This window comes from Heterocephalus glaber, unplaced genomic scaffold, assembly GCF_053883595.1.
Source record: "Heterocephalus glaber isolate CG9 unplaced genomic scaffold, H.glaber_assembly_v1.0 deba00001497, whole genome shotgun sequence".
NCBI lineage: Eukaryota > Metazoa > Chordata > Mammalia > Rodentia > Bathyergidae > Heterocephalus > Heterocephalus glaber.
The window spans coordinates 8,448,634-8,461,853 of record NW_028258320.1 but is presented as its reverse complement, the minus strand read 5'-3'; the positions used below and the strand labels follow the sequence as shown (position 1 = coordinate 8,461,853).

At 43.2% G+C, this 13,220-nt stretch overlaps 1 long non-coding RNA gene across 1 annotated transcript; it reads left to right on the top strand.

Moving 5' to 3' along the window:
• Positions 1-3,097: 3,097 nt before the first annotated feature.
• LOC147825542 (uncharacterized) lies at positions 3,098-8,606 on the top strand. The gene is made up of 3 exons (XR_015440269.1): positions 3,098-3,654; positions 3,851-3,946; positions 7,970-8,606. It is a non-coding gene; the product is annotated as an uncharacterized LOC147825542 (long non-coding RNA).
• Positions 8,607-13,220: the final 4,614 nt, after the last annotated feature.

The window sequence follows — 13,220 nt, the reverse complement described above, 5'->3', positions numbered from 1 at the left end:
CCACGCCACCCTCTTGCAGACCTTTGCCAGCTTCCAGGCCTCCTGCTATCTCCACGGAGGTTGCACATGAAGATTTTAAAACAAGAATTATCAAACTCACAAGCAGAGTCCAAAAAGGAGAAAAGAACAAATCCCGATGTGCGTGCCAGACCAAGATGTGGGCTATGTGGTGCTGAGATCATGGAACAGGGCATGTCTGCTTTTCAGTCTACGATTATTTATTTTTATGTTCATTATCTCCTACCAAACAAAAATAAAAATAAAAAGCTGATGTGCACAACTTATCCTAATGACTGCACTCTAGGAGATGAGACATGAACACACAAAGATAATAAACAGGGAGGGAAATGCCTTGAATGTTTCAGATTTTAAAGGAAAATAAATTACTCTGGGCAATATGAGTTGCATTGCAGTTTGAGAAAGTTATTCAGCCTGGAGGAGTCGTGGGTGTGAAGATGGACATCAAATAGATTATTCCTAACCTGATAAGAAATCCATGTGGCTCTAGCAATGCCTAAGAAAGTAGACCAAGCCGGGTGTGGTGACGCGCACCTGTAGTCCCAGCTTCTAGGAGGTCTGAGGTAGGGGGAGCAGGAGCATCATAGTGAGACAGTCTCCAAAACCAAGCCTTTGCACTGAGATTTGTCCCCGGCCCTTTTTTGAAATTATTTTGAGCCAAGACTTGAACTTGCCATCTTCCTGCTTCAGTCTCCAAAAGTGCTAAAAGTGGACTGTTTAAAATTTGGGAAGCTGGGTGTGGTGGTGCACACCTGTCATCCCAGCACTTGGAACACTGAGGCAAGAGGATAGCTGTGAGTTCAAGACCAGAATGGTCTCTATAGAGAGTTCAAGGCCAGCCTGAATTACATAATTACATAGGAAAAAAAGATTTGTGAAACTGAGGCTGGTGAGAGGCAGAGGAGAATTTATTGAAGGAAAAAATATACTGTTGGAGAAGATTTGCTAGGTTTCTGGAATCCTAGATATTCCACCTATCTGTCCTCACACTTCTTTTTATTCGAGGACAAATGGGCTAACACTCCTCTGCCCAGGTGCTTTCTCCCCCCACAGCCACCCCCAGCATGTAGATCTGACATCCAAGAGGGTATTAGGATATCTGTGCAAATGAACTGCCATCATTTCTCCCTAAAGTTTTCTTAGGAATTAATTAGAAGACATCTACATTGAAAAATCACCTACATTCTTCCCTTCTGGTAAAAACTATTTACTAGGAAAACTTTACTAAAAAAAGAAATGTTCGCTAAATTGGCTTATTTGTATAATATCTATTTAGTGCAAGTGTTGCAAGCAACTAATTCTTTTTTGTTTCTTTCTTTGTTACAAAGTACTAGGTTTCCTGAGCAGTTTCTTTATTTTGTTTTGGTTTTTGTTATCTGGTTTGGCTTGGCTAATTTACAGTATGCTTAAGCTTGTATAACCTGGGCTTTAAAAATCATTCTTTGGAAAACAATTGCAGGACATTATAATCTCAACCCCAGTGCCTGTACTGTGAGGTCATTAACACTGAAAAACTCCCTATTCAAGCTGCGGACCCTTCAGATTGTGACAAAATTCTGTTAACCCACCAGCAATTCTGGGGATGTGCTGAGACATCTAACCACTCTAAGCACTTTTCCTTCTTCTTGCATATTAAGAGTTTAATTAAAAACACGATGGCCCTGCACAAAAGCATCACTGCTTTGCCTACAGAAGGGAACTTTTTAATGATGTTATTTGCACTTCAATCAAATGCCAGTGTCATAGAGCTGGCATAAGAGAGGGTTCCTCAACAGATGTCTCTTTCAAGAAAGTCTCCCATTCTCCCATAGCATTAAAGCTGGACCCTTTTCCAGGGTCAGATACTTTAATCCCAAATGACAAATACATTTGCATTTTTCAAATATCAGACAGCTGCATTATATACATAGTACTATATAATGAATTTCCAGAGCTGGGCAAGGGGTTGCATGCTTATAACCCCAGCACTCTGGAGGCAGAGGCAAGAGCCCAAGTTTGAGCCCAGCCTGGACAATGTACTGACCTAACAAGACCCAGTCTCAAAACAAAAGTAAAAATGTTTAAAAGGCTGAGGATGTAACTCAGTGTGAAGGCCCTAGGTTCAATCCCCAGTACTGAAAAAAGAAACAAACAAACAACAACAACAAAAGAGGAATTGTTCTTTAGAATAGAAACCCAAGGGAGCTCTCAGCAGAGGAGTCCGTCCATCCACAACCATCAGCTCCTGCACACCCCTGGGCGCATGTGCATTGGCCTAACGTGGCACTAAGCACTCCTCTATTGCTCTGCCTCTGCCCACCTGGCTGTGAATTGCTTTCGAAACAAGAAGTGGGAACCTTATTTCAGACCCCACTTCCTCACTGCACAGACTACACGAGGGTTACAGCAGACTGACCCTGTAGCTTTCAAACCGCCTGTTTGTCCTCCCCATCACCTCCTCCTTCCTGAGCTGGGGTTTGGATGGCGTTATTTTGCCTGCAGAAGCAGAAGCAGCTAAAAAATAACCCACAACATTCGTCCCTGCTTCTTCTGAGAGCTCACATTCCAGCCCGCTGCGTCTGACGACTCCCGCACCAAACTAGCCCTGAAGGTGGTCCCTCAGTCCCTCCCAGCCTCCAGGTCGGCCAGCCGCACCTCCTCCGCCAGCAGCTGCTTTTCCTGAGATCTCTCTGATCTCTTTGATAAGGGCTGCTTCCAAGGAACCTCAGGCACTCCAGCCTCCTTACCCTGAGGCTTCTACCAACATCTTCACTTTATAATTGGAGAAACTGGGTCGTTGTAAATGGCCCCTGCACACTCTGCCTACCTTCTTTACAGAGTTGCTTCCTTGATGTAGATCATATCCTATTCCCCGTGTCCTCTTTCCCACGTCAAAAGTTCTGTTTCTGAGCTAAGTGTGGTGGCTCAGGTCTGTCATCCTAGCGCTCTGGGAGGCTGAGGAGGGAGGATTTCAAGTTTGAACCCAGCTAGGCCACTTAGGGACTTAGTGAGACTTCTGTTTCAAAATAAAAGTAAAAAGGGAGTGGGGATGTAACTCAGAGCCAAAGCTCTGGGTTCAGTGCCCAGTACAACCCATCAATGTATGTCTCTGATTTGGGCTGGCAATTTTACACTTAGCCACCTTTCCCCATCTTCATTCTTCAGGTGGTCCCCCCAACCTCCTTCTTGTCTCCCCTCCCCATCTTTTTCTCTATTTTGTAGGCTATCTCTCTTAAATCTGTAGGTGGCCAATCCAGTTTGCCTGGTTCAGTAATCCGCACATGGTAGCCTCTTTGATCTTCTAACCCTCTCGCTCGCTCGCCACTCTCAAAGAACGAAACAAGAATGAAATAGCCAAGCTGTCCACAGCACATCAGCAGCAGCAATCTCAGAGAGCTCCTAAGGTATCTGGTGGTGTGGGTAACGCTGCTTTAAGTTTGACCACATTAGCAACATTGAAATCAGATAACACCATCTGACCATTTTGTCTTAAATACTTTGTAACCTCGGGGACCCAGCTGTCATTACAAAGCTGTAAGGAGCAGCCACAGTGTTAAAGAAGGAAAGGAAGGAAGCTGAGGGGCCCACTTAACTCGTTCAAGATCACAGATTTAGGATTCAGGTCTCATTCCGGAGCGGGCACACCAGCCTCTGCAGGTCAGTTTGCTCCTTGAAGGGGAATTTCTTCCTTTGCTTGATGAGGAGGAGAGAGAAGGGGAGGTGGAGAGGCGGGGGCATCCCCTCTTGTGGTTTGTTGTAAGTGTCCCGCAGGACTTGGCCTGCCACAGACTAGAGACCTGGGACTGCTTTATATCCCTCCTTTCGTCACTGAAGAAGTCCTTCTCTCCAACAGGCGCTGTGCCTGGGGCCGGCACAGAGCAGAGGAGAAGGCCATCAAGGAGACACTGTTCCTGCCCTTGGGAAGTGCAGGATCTAAAAGGGGGACAAGGTAAATCATCCAGGCTTCTTTTCCTACATGACTCCTCTCCTGAGTGGGATCTCTCTCTCCATCCACATCAAACTTGTGCTTATATCTCTGCTCGCGTATTTGGTGTATTTCCTTTTGTACAATAGCTGCACATTTTCATACAACTTTCATTTCCTGTTATGCGGGTGAAGGTCCTGAAGGTCGGGACTGTCCCTCTCAACCCTACCTTCATGCCAGCCTGGCACACAGGAGGCTCTCAGTAGCTCAGTGGTAGACCATTGCCAACAGTGCACCCGGACTTGGGTTTGAGCCCCGGAAAGTGCCACCTTCCCTAAGTATACATTAAATGTAAGAGTACAAAGAATGCAAAATTACTTCTCTGGGTCTCCCAGATGAAAAAAATCTAGGTGAAAATGGTTAGAAAAGATTCTACTTTTAAATAAATGATGCTCAAATCTGTAGCAGATTCTTGTTGGAGATAATTGTTCAAGACTTATGTTTAATTGAGTGTTTCGTTGTCTTTTTTAGTGGAGACAGTCCCTATTAAACTATCAAGTCATAATCTTAAGTTAATTTCTACATAATTGAATTCTATTAAAAGTATTATGCTGGAGTGAGGAGTGTAAGGGTAATGGGGGAATGAATATGACCAAAATACCCTATACATATGAAATCCAACGTGAAAATGGGAGGAGGCCAGAGCAGGGGGCTGATGGAGGGGAAATGATCAAAATACATTATGGGCCAGGGATTTCGCTCAGTGGTTCTGCCACCTGCCTCTCAAGTGCAAGGTCCCAAGTTCCATCCCTGGTACCAAAAAAAAAAAAAAAAATTATGTGTGGGTACAAATCTGCCAAAATGAAACCCATTTATCTGAACAGTGGTATCTCAGTTTGATTCTACCATTCCGGTTGGAACTGGACTAGACGAGAACCAATTCAAATTCAAAGGTTAGGTTAAAGATTGACTTTATGGGGGCCGGGGATTTAGCTCAGTGGTTTCGCTGCCTGCCTAGCGAGCTCAAGGACCCGAGTTCAAGCCCCCGTACCAAAAAAAAAAAAAATATTGACCTTATGGGAAAATTTGATTTGGTTCTCATCAGTTTAGTTTGCAACCAGAATCGTACAGAGAATTGAGTTTGTGCATTGAGGTACCACTGTATAATCAATATGCACTAATAAAAAAATGTGGATAAGAAAAAGAAGCACTACTTCAAAAAGTTGAAGTGTGCAGAATAGACATGTTCTATTCATTACACGGTTGTAAGCTCTTTTGAACACTATGGGTGGGAAGGCGTAGGAGCTCAGTGCCGACAGCATGGAGAGTGGCCAGCCAGCCCTACCTACCCAAGAACCACATCTGAACAGCCCCTGCTGGTGGGTGCGGGCGGCCCATCCACCCTGTCTCTGCACACAGACTCAGGCTTGTGTTCACACTCACTTGCAGTTCTCCTTCCCCATTGATCCACCGCATTCTTCACACCTTACCTCTCAGCCCTGAAGGCTCACTGGGAATGAGGAAATCCAGATAGGGGTGTCTGGAAACATGTCAGGCATGACTTGAGGCTGGGAAACCAGCCCCTACCCATGTGCAGCTGAACCTAACTAAATGCAGGTACGAAACAAGAACCCAGGGTTGAGGGGTATGCAGAATGTCTTGGGACCCTAGCGATTGAAGACACCATTAGTTAGAGATCTGTTCAAAGATCAGCAGGGAAATGATATTATGCTAAGAGAGATGGCAGACAGCTTTCATCTCCACCACAAACTCACATCCTGATCTCCTCTCCTCCCCAGGTGCAAATGTTGCCAATGGGTCTGTGTGGGGTATTTCGGAAACTAAAATGAAAGGGAAGGGCCAGGGATTTAGCTCAGTGGCACCCTGCCTGCCTCACAAGTGCAAGGTCCTGAGTTTGATCCCCGGTAATGAGAAAAAAAATAATAAAAAAATAAAATGAAAGGGAAAGGAGATTCATGGCAAATGGTCTACAGAGACAAGAACTGAAACCATAAGGGGACAGTTTCACTGTGGGGTGAGAACCTTGAGAAAGAAGAATTCTGACTTAAATTTAGCGAGAGACAAATGCCAGTCAGCTAGAGTCTCAAGGGGGAAAATTACCCTAAATGAATTGTCATTCATTCATTCATTTGGGGGGAGGGGTTTTTTTTGAGTTTTTTGTTTTGTTTGTAGTGCTGGTTTTGCGTACACTACTTAAGTGCTGTACCACTGTGCTACATCCCCACCCAGGGAAAGGACATTTTAACCATAACTCGGGGTGAATTTTTTGATGAAGTAATAAATTCAAATCAAGTTTATCCTGTCTGAGTAAAAGCTTGGGCTGCTGGTAAACCCATACATTAATCACAATTCACATCCACGACATCCATCTATCTATTCATCTATTTACCTATTTTTTCAGTGCTACAGATCAAATCTAGGCCCTTATGTGTGCCAGGAATAAGCCCTACACTGAGCTACATCCCCAGCCATAGTGCTGATAGTTTTCTGCTCTTCTTTTAATACTGTAAAAGGTGCTTGTTGAACAAAATTTGAACACTACAAGCCAGATGTGGTGACACACACCTATAATCTCAACACTCTGGAAGGCTGAGGCAGTAGGATCACGAGTCGAGCCCAGGCTAGGTAATTGAGTGACTTAGCAAAACTCTGTCTCACAATAAAGAATATGTTTTTTTGTTTTTGTTTTTTGTTTTGTTTTGCTTTGTTTGCAGTACCAGGGATTGAACTCAGGACCTTGTGCTTGCCAAGCAGGGCACCATCAAGCTAAATCCCTGGCCCATGTTTTTTGAAAGAAGCTGGGGATATAGCTCAGTGCAAAGGCCCTAGGTTCAATCCCTAGCACTGCACATATACATAAAAGTTAAATACTATGGAAATACATAAAACAAAAGATCAAATTTCCAAATAATGTCACATCTCAGAATGACCACCATAACAATTTGGTTTACATTTACTAGTTTTTTTTAATTCCTGTTCCAGCAGGTAAATAGTCTCATTATACTATACATACTGCTCTGGAACTCACCTTTCTGCCAAAGAACAGGCATATTTCCACACCAGTGTGTTCTCTTTCCCTATCCAGCTATTCTTTCACATGTTACATTCCATTTCTTTACTGGACCATAAACAATCCTATGTAAATAGACAAGTGAGATATTACCTGATTGTTTTAATCTTTGGTATCATAAACACTGCTTTGGTGAACACCTTTGTATATATACTTTTCTACACTTGTCATTGAGATTTTTTTATAAAAATCAAATTACTAAATCAAAAGCCGTATATTCACATTTTGATTAGATTTTGTCAAGTTCCTTCCAAAAAGACTACACTGATTACTCTTTCGCAACCATTTGTATTGTTCTTAAAAACTAGATATTAGCTTCAAAAGTGCAAGGTCCCAAGTTCCATCCCGGTACCAAAAACAAACAAACAAACTAGATATTAGCAATCTTTTGGATTTAGTCTATAGAGCAAGAGGTAAATCATACGTCATTGTTAATTGATATTAAGGAGGTTGAGAATCTTTATGTGTATGTAGTGACTATGTGTGTGTGTGTATATATATATATATCGCTAGACTGAGAGCCCTTCTCCTTAGCTACTTTTGTCATTTTATTATCATTTTCTTCCTGATTTCTAGAAATGCTGTATTCTAAGGTTGCTAACAATATTTCCAAGCACACGTTTGCTCTTAGACATTTCCTTAGTGCCCATTCCCTTTCACCCTGGGTGCATGTAGGATGGGGCAAGGAGGGATCTCTGGCCCTGCAGATGGTCCCCCACCCAGAGAGATGGCTTCCAGCCAAGTTTGGCCACTGGAAGGCAGTCGTAGAAGACTGGAGGGTGTGGAAAGCAGAGAAATGCCTCCTACAGACCCTATGGCCCTAATCCCTGGGCTCTGTGAATAGGTTGTGTTACACAGCAGCAGGGAAGTGGAATTATGTTGTAAATCAGTTGATCTTAAAATAGAATTACCTTGAAAAGCAGCCTGAACAATCATCACCATTGTTTTCTACACAGCAAAGCCAAGAGTCCAATTGATTGTTTAGTTACGTGACTTCTAAAATGGTCCTGAAAGCCAATAACCAGAAGCCTGTGAAGCTGAGAGTTTCTTCAAGTTTGCCCTGGGTTTTAGGATGACAGCATGGGAAAGACTCACCTGGCCACTGCTGGCTTCAAAGTGGAGGAAAAACTGAAATACCTAGGAATCATCCTAACAAAAGAAATCAAAGACCTCTTCTCTGAAAACTATGGCACTCTGAAAAGAGAGATTGAAGATGATATCAGAAAATGGACAGACATCCCCTGCTCCTGGGTAGGAAGGATTAATATAGTGAAAATGGCCGTACTTCCAAAACTGCTATATAGATTTAATGCAATTCCAATTGAGATCCCAGCAGCATACTTCATAGACCTTGAGAAAACAATCCAAAAATTCATTTGGAACAAGAAGAGACCCAGAATAGCAAAAGCAATTCTAGGTAACAGAGACATGGCAGGGGGTATCACAATCATCCCCAACCTGCAACTATACTACAAAGCTACTGTGATAAAAACAGCATGGTACTGGCAAAGAAACAGATTTGAGGACCAGTGGAACAGATTAGAAGATGCAGAAACAATGCCAGACACACTCAGCCATCTCATCTTCAATAAAGGAGCCAAACACCCTCACTGGAGGAAAGATAGCCTCTTTAATAAATGGTGCTGGAAAAATTGGGCTTCAACTTGCCAAAGATTAAAACTAGACCTGTATCTCTCACCATGCACTAAACTAAAATCAAAATGGATTAAAGATCTAAATATTCAAATAGAAACTCTGAACCAGTTGGAACAGAGGTTAGGTAGAACCCTTGAAGACATCGGTGTAGGAAAAGATTTTATGAACAAAACCTCAGTTGCCCGTGAACTAGCACAAACAATCAACAAGTGGAATCTCTTCTTATTAAAAAGCTTCTGCACAGCAAGAGAAACCACCAGCAGTGTGAAGAGACAATCCACAGTGTGGGAAAAAATCTTCACCTGCTCTCCCTCAGACAAAGGTCTACTATCTCGAATCTATAAAGAACTTAAAAAGATCAGACCTCCCAAATTTAAAGACCCAATCGAAAAATGGGCAGCTGAAATGAACAGACATTTCTCAGATAAAGAAGTAGAAATAGCAAATAAATACATGAAAAAATGTTCAACATCACTGGTCATTCAAGAGATGCAAATGAAAACAACGCTGAGATTCCACTTCACTCCAGAAAGAATGGCTGCTCTCATGAAATCAACCAATAACAAATGCTGGAGGGGCTGTAGGGAAAGAGGAACCCTGCTCCACTGCTGGTGGGAGTGTAGACTGGTGCAACCACTGTGGAAATCAGTATGGAGATACCTCAGAGAACTAGGACTGGAAGTCCCATTTGACCCCGCTATTCCACTGGCTGGGGATTTTCCCCAGAGAATTAAAAGAATCATATCACAGTGATATATGTGCACCCATGTTCATAGCAGCGCAGTTTGTAACAGCTAAAACTTGGAAACACCCCAAATGCCCATCAACTGGAGACTGGATAAAGAAAATGTGTTTTTTTTATAAAATGGAGTACTACTCAGCCATAAAAAATGAGAAATTAGAGACATTTATAGCTAAGTGGATGCACATTGAGGTGATACTCTTAAGTGAAATAAATAGGACACAAATGTGTAAATACCGAATAGTTTCTCTGGTGTGAGAAACTGAAAGTGTAAATTAGGACTAAATGTATAACAGGTAATGTGAAATAGGAAGAAAAGGGGCAAAGGGGAAGGAAGTGGGAGGGCTAAGGGAAAGGATAGAAGGGAATGGGATTAATATGAGAAAATGGAAAAATGGAACAAAATCTTTGTAAATAGGGAGGACTGGAGGGGTTGAAGGGAGGGCTGGGCAAGGGTGAAAAATAAGAACCAAGAGAGACTATGTAAAGGTGCAAATTTCCAAAGATGAATGTCATATTGTATACCTAAAATGTACCAATGATTAGAATGAATAATCGATAATGTAAAATACGAAGAAAAGGTCCAAAGGGGTAGGGGTAGAGGGAGGGGCAGGGGAAAGGAAACAAGGGAAAGGAAAAATGCTGAGAAGTGGAAAAAATGGAAATAAAGTCTTTGTAAATAGGGAAGGGTAGAGGGGGTGAAGGGAGGGCTAGGAATGGGGAAAAAATAAGAACCAAGACCATTATGTAAAGGCACAATTCCCAATGAGAAATGTAATTGTGTTGTATACCTACAATGTACCAATAAAAGAATTTAGTACAAAAAAAAAAAAAAGTGGAGGAAGAGGCTGTGACCTCAAGGAGGAACCTGGAAGCCAAGGAGACAGAAGCTTTCCCAAGCCTCCAAAGAGGACCCAAGTCCTGCCACAGCTCATTCGCAGACCAGTGAGATTTATTTCAGACTGCTTATCTCCAGAAGTGTGAAATTATAACCTCATGTGGTTTTTAATTGTTTGTTTTTTTTTTGAGACAGAGTCATCCCAAATAGTAACCCAGTGATGCATTGCAAGGCCTTAGGGAAAGAGAAAGAAGAAGGAAAATAAAAATCTGAAATGAATGGAAGGAAAGAAACTATAACAGTCAGGGCAGAAATTAATGAAATTGAGATGAAAAATACAAATGATCAATGAATTAGAGAGTTGATTCTTTGAAAGGATGGGAAGAAGGTCTGAGGTTGGGGAGAAATGGGCAGAAGGGGAGGGAAAGGAGAAGTAAAAAGGATCAATATGTCATATGTGGACCTATTCCCTCATAATGATGGCATTTACTATGTATCACAAACATATATTAATAAAAAGAGGGAGAAAGTAAAAAAAGAAATTGATACCCTGCACATGTACTGATTATTCATAACTAAAGAATTTTTTTAAATAATACAAACCAAAGGAAAACTAAGTAAACTAAAACAAAAATAAGAAGATCTGAGATGACCCTGATACAGCCAGTTCATGGGCCAGGGTTTAGGGGCTTAGTGAACCCATTGGTTGGTATCTGTTTCCTATTTCATCTGGTTGAGGAGGGTCACAGGTGGAGCAGTAACTGATGACTATTAGAATTCAGTTTTATTATTGCTGTTATCATTTATGAGTTAAGAATAATCCTTACTGTTATTTTCCTTACCTTGAATTTTTCTTGAATATGTCATTTTCTGCTCCATATTTTGATGTGAGTAGTTAATTACTATATGCCAAGAAGTCTGACTTTTTTGAGAGAGAGAGAGAGAGAGAGAGAGAGAGAGAGAGAGAGAGACAGAGAGGATCTTGCTATGGAGCTCCAGCTGGTCTTGAGCTCTTGGCAATCTTCCTGCCCTATCCTCCTGAGTGCTGGAATCACAGGTGAGCAACACCATGCCCAGTTAGAACACTGGCTTTTATGGCTTTTATCATGAAAAGGAAATCCCAAATATCCTTCCCTTGGAGAAGGCTAATCACTTGAGGGAATTCTCACAGCCAGGAACCACAGTCCCGCCATTCCCATTTGCAAGTTTATCTGCACCCTGGCCATGCTTGCAGATGGTCCTGCAGAATCAAGCCTACTAGACTATGCAAATGTTTGGGGTAGTAAATGAAATCTAATGCTGAACCAGAGTCTAGGAGAAGGGTTTATTCAAAGAAATGGGGACAGAAATGGGGAATTCAGAGGCAGTACTTCTTTGGCTGGGGAAGATAATGAGTAAATTTTTGCATCCGGGTTCTTTGCTGGAGACAGCTTTTTACAGGGCAGAGTCAGAGCAATCAGTTGAAAGAAGGAACTGAAATTGAAGAGGGGGGAAAAGGTGAGATGACTCCAGGGCTGCACATTTAGTATTCATCAAACACCTATACAACTTTTATTGCACAGACTTCCACTAACCCAGCTTTGTCAGAGGCCACAGTGCAGGTGATATTTCTCTCTCAAGTGACACCTGTCAGTAGGAATTAGGGACAGTGGTCACCCCAGGCCTCTTCTATGAGGTGTGTCTGACCAAGAGCTCTGATGTAATTGGACCATGGGATCCCAGAATGAAAGCCGTGGAGGCCTAAGGGTGCCCTGAGCTACAGGAGTGAATGAGAAATAGTTATTTGGCCCTGGTGACCATGGCTGCTGGCTTCCCTTTCCTGGGGATGAGATTTCTAAGAAGATGGGATTTGATTCCTTACTGCCGCCTCGGTGAGCATCACGCCCTTTGTAATTGTGGAGTCACTGATTGGGAAAGGGGGTGTGTCACTGTGTGGAGACAAAACAGATCCTTTGTGTCCTGCACACACTCATTCACACTCACACTCACACTTCAGGAGAGCTGCCAGCAGAGGTTAATCACCAACCAGAACCAGGAAGACAGCACTCACTGCTCCACCACTACCCACAGAGACCTACAGGAATCTGCAGGTGCCCCGTGGTTCCTCAAAGAATTCTCTGGGTGTGGAGGAAGAAATTACTGTGGGCAGTGACCTAACCCATGGCCAGAAACCGATTCCAGCAAAGGGCAGAGCTGCAGTCTCCCTCAGATGTTGTCTGCACCACCCATAGGGAGAACAGTGGGCAGGAGCCAGGCCAGGGCCACCTGCCTGAGGCCAAGGTCCAGGCCCAGGTGACTCAGCCATCCTAGGAGTGGCAGGAGGAATGCAGGGCTGAGAACCGTCCCATTCCCAGAATGCTTTGTCAATAAGACCCCTGGGAGGCCAGAATGTGGGGGAACCAGGCTACCCCAGCTCGGGGTGCTCACCTGCATCAGGTGGTTTCCCAGTGCCCAGAGGCTCAGAGCATCCAAGCCTATTGCCTTCTGCGCCTCCACCTGGAGTTCTGGGACCACAGACGCATTTGTGCCCAAGGATTCCTTACTGGGGAGGAGCAGCTGGGAAGGAGCCAGGGAGTTAGTTAGGCCTAATAAATTAGAGCCTTGGTTTAATCTACTGTTATGTTCAACAGTTGGTTTGCCTACATTTCCCCAAATAAAAGTCTATGCACACCTCTAGGAAAAGGCAGAGCTTTTCCTTTTCCTTTTCCTTTTTGTTCCCACTGTTGGAGGTCAAACCCAGGGCCACACCCCAGCAAAACTTGCACTCTAACCCTGAGCTCCATGGCCAGCCCCAAGAGCTTTTGATGTTTCAGGCTAGATTTTGGGGATGAGAACCCTCCTGCTGGACCCCAGAAGTGACACTCTCTAAACTTTAAAAACCAGTACAACTGAGGTGAATGCCTTAAGAGAGAAAGTATTATACAAAATATGAAAGGGCCAGGGATTTAGCTCAGTGGTTCCACAGCCTGCC